General features: G+C 44.8%; 1 pseudogene; it reads right to left on the bottom strand.

Moving 5' to 3' along the window:
* Positions 1-705: 705 nt before the first annotated feature.
* On the bottom strand, positions 706-823 carry LOC126177783 (5S ribosomal RNA; annotated as a pseudogene).
* Positions 824-4,174: the final 3,351 nt, after the last annotated feature.

Raw genomic sequence — 4,174 nt, 5'->3', positions numbered from 1 at the left:
TCAACGGAGGTTTAATGTAACCAAAGGACCGAAAAGCGATACAATAAAGGATCTGTTTGAAAAATTTCAACAGACTGGGAACGTGACGGATGAACGTGCTGGAAAGGTAGGGCGACAGCGTACGGCAACCACAGAGGGCAACACGCAGCTAGTGCAGCAGGTGATCCGACAGCGGCCTCGGATTTCCGTTCGCCGTGTTGCAGCTGCGGTCCAAATGACGCCAACGTCCATGTATATATATATATGTGTGTGTGTGTGTGTGTGTGTGTGTTTTTTTGTCCAGTAGTATATATATATATATATATATATATATATATATATATATATATATATATATATACTACTGGACAAAAAGTTATTTATTTGGGATGGTCAGCTCAGTAGGACACCCTGTACTGTACCAAGCATTTGAACGAATAAAAAGTGTACGACTGTATTTTATGGTGGCATTTGTGAGTATGATATTAGATAGATGAATTGTATTACACTGTCTTTGATCAAAAAGCATTCCGTCTTCAGGCCACAAGCAGCCCATTGGAACCACCCGACCGCCGTGTCACCCTCACGGAGGATGCAGATAGGAGAGGCATGTGGTCAGCACTCCACTTTCCCGGTCGTTACCATGGTTGTCTTTGACCGGAGCGGCTACTATTCGGTCGAGTAGTTCCTCAAGTGGCAGCACGAGGCTGAGTGCATCCCGAAAAACGGCAACAGTCCATGGCGGCTCGGATGGTCACCCATCCAAGTGCCGGCCACGCCCGACAGCGCTTAACTTCGGTGATCTGACGGGAACCGGTGTATCCACTGCTGCAAGGCCGTTGCCATTTTTAGATCAAAGATTATTGTCAAATATTTTGTCAAAGTTTATTTACTGTACTTCAAAGGATCTATTACAATATCATCAAACTTTATCGTAATTATTCGAGAATGGATGCCGAACAGTTAATTGTCTGTGCAGCACCATATAATCTTCGCGGGCGTGCTGAAAAGTAATGCCTCCGAATTTTTTATACGCAAACTCAGAGTTTTTTAAATAAAACAAACGTTACTAAAATTTACATCTTTATTCTTCATGTCGACATATTTGCAGCCTTTTGCAGCTAGAGGGCTCCGAACTGTAGCGTGTAACATGGCAATGTAACTATGTCGGTGCGAGAGAAACAGCGAGCCGTATTCGTGTTTCGAAGTCGAGGAGTGACAGTGCCAGACCACACACGAGGTTGCAACATCTGCAACAGTCCGACGCCCTGGGTTCGCTGTCATCGATCATCCTCCATACAGTACCGACCTGACACCCTCCGATATTCATCTGTTTCCAAAACTTAAAGAACTTCTCCGAGGATTTCATTTTCATAGCGATGAAGCAGTGCAAGCAGAAGTGAGATTGTGGCTCCGTCAACATAGTCAAACATTCTACAGTGACAATATCAACAAACTGGCCTCTCTTTGAGAGCAATGTGCTCATTGCCAGGGAGACTATGTTGAGGAATGAATATGTAGACTGGAAGAATAAAGATGTAAAGTCTTAACTATGTTTGTTTTATTAAAAAACTTTAAGAAATTTCACATAAGAAACTCGGAAGCATTACTTTTCAGCATGTCCCGTAATGTTGTCGGAGTGCGTATTGCTTATAAAGTACGAGAACCGGGAATGTTTGTGGGTCAAGCCACGAATAGCGAGAAGACAAGCTCGAAATGTTCACAAGAATTAGCTTCCTGAACTACGAAATTTATTTGAGAATGGACGAAAAAATGTTCAGTTTCTACCGATGAAAGTAGCCCATCATATCTGTAAGCAAGATACTCATATGAGGAATGTGATTTCTGCTAAAGATCGTCTCAGTCGGCCGTTGGTGGCCGAGCCGTTCTAGGCGCTTCAGTTTGGAACCAGGCGACCGTTACGGTCGCAGGTTCGAATCCTGCCTCGGGCATGGATGTGTGTGATGTCCTTAGGTTAGTTAGGCTTCAGTAGTTCTAAGTTCTAGGGGACTGATGAAGTGAGATGTTAAGTCCCATAGTGCTCTGAGCCATTTGAACCATTTTTAGATCGTCTCATGGTTGTTTTAAGATTTTTACCAACAGGTGAAAGCTGGTCCAGTTTTCGATGTAATACTCACATCCCACAGCTAACAACACTTTGCTAACAACACTTTGATTTTCGCCATATACTGACTGCTTAGTCGATTCAGTTTATTCCTCACGTCATCTACGGCGCACCCACTCCGAACACAGTTGACGGCTGCTGTTAGTTCCTAGCTATTCTAGCCGGTTATTAAGGTCTTTATATTTAATATGTTTGCTGTTATAAGACTTTCGAATTCTTCACACTTAGAAATTGTCATTCTGGTGGCAGCCACAAACGAAGTAAACTCTGATGTCCTTTTAAATCTAATTCGATCAATTATACATTCTTTGTGAAAGCCTGAGACTGTGAAGACAACGTGTTTGTTTATACACAACTTTCCTGCTACCAGTCAAAATTTTCTTTTATTTATATTTTACAAAATGTAGACTGGCAATGGGGCGGAAAGCATTTCTGAAGAAGAGAAGTTTGTTAACATCGAGTATGGATTTAAGTGTCAGGAAGTCGTTTCTGAAAGTATTTGTATGGAGTGTAGCCATGTATGGAAGTGGAACATAGACGATAAATAGTTTGGACAAGAAGAGAACAAAAGCTTTCGAAATGTGGTGCTACAGAAGAATGCTGAAGATTAGATGGGTATATCATATAACTAACGAGGAGATATTGAATATAATTGGGGAGAAGAGGAATTTGTGGCACAACTTGACTAGAAGAAGGGATTGAGGCATCAACGGATCACCAATTTAGTACTGGAGGGCAGCGTGGAGGGTAAAAATCGTAGAGCGAGACCAAGAGATGAATACAGTAATCACATTCAGAAGGATGTAGGCTGCAGTACATACTGAGAGATGAAGCAGCTTCCACAGGATAGACTAGCATGGAGAGCTGCATCAAACCACTCTCAGGACTGAAGATCACAACAACAACAACATATTTTACACGACGCATACCGAGAAATGATTCTCATTTTCAAGATAAAAACGCATTTGAAAATGGGAATCATTTCCCGAATCGTGTCGAATAAGACATAAATAAAAGAAAATCGCCGGCCGGGGTGGCCGAGCGGTTCTAGGCGCTACAGTCTGAAACCGCGCGACCGCTACGGTCGCAGGCTGGAATCCTGCCTCGGGCATGGGTGTGTGTGATGTCCTTAGGTTAGTTAGGTTTAAGTAGTTCTAAGTTCTAGGGGAGTGATGACCTCAGAAGTTAAGTCCCATACTGCTCAGAGCCATTTGAACCATTTAAAAGAAAATCGTGACTGGTAGCAGAGAAGTTATTTATAGACAAACCCGTCATTTTAAACGTTAGAGGCAAGCGAATCGAGTCAAGCTTATGGCGAATTTTGTTCAGAGGTAGGCCCTCACTCTAATGTTCATCCAAGATCTTTGGTCAAAATTGTCTTCGATAAAAGCTTCCATAGTACACAGTCAAAAGTTCGACCATATGACTTTGATGAGAGATATTTGTCAAACAAATCTGACATCGTGATACGGGCCTAAGGAACCAGTTGTGGTGAACGCGTATGCTATAGGGAAGGACGCACCAGCTGGGTGTGCAGTGCGAGACGGCGACGCGTAGCGCGGCTGCGTGGTCAGCTCGGCGCCCACGCGGCCTGCAGACGGAGCCACGGCAGCAGAGCGGCGGAGCGCTCCGCCGACCCAGCTCCCAGCTGGCCGGGGACAAAGCCTGCGGCCACTTCCGGCCAGCCGGCGCGACGCCGCCTCCCGTCCATTGTCTCCTCCGCCAAGGACGCGGGGCCCTTCCCGGCTCCAGCCACAAATCGCCGTCTTTGCCGCTCGCCGTATTTCTGTCTACGCGGAAATTTTCACTGTCCACGTCCGTTAAGTCATTCGAATAGTGGGGACAAGCAGGCCCACCGAGTATGTTTCCCTTAACAAATTAGTTGCTCTCTTAAAAAAAAAAAATGTTCAAATGTGTGTGAATTCCTAAGGGACCAAACTGCTGAGGTCATCGGTCCCTAGACTTACACACTACTTAAACTAACTTATGCTAAGAACAGCACACACACACCCATGCCCGAGAGAGGACTCGAGCCCACGGTGGGAGGGGCCGCGTAGTCCGTGACATGAC

This window comes from Schistocerca cancellata, chromosome 3 (assembly GCF_023864275.1).
Source record: "Schistocerca cancellata isolate TAMUIC-IGC-003103 chromosome 3, iqSchCanc2.1, whole genome shotgun sequence".
NCBI classification, from domain to species: Eukaryota; Metazoa; Arthropoda; class Insecta; order Orthoptera; family Acrididae; genus Schistocerca; species Schistocerca cancellata.
This window is presented reverse-complemented; position numbering and strand designations above follow the sequence as displayed.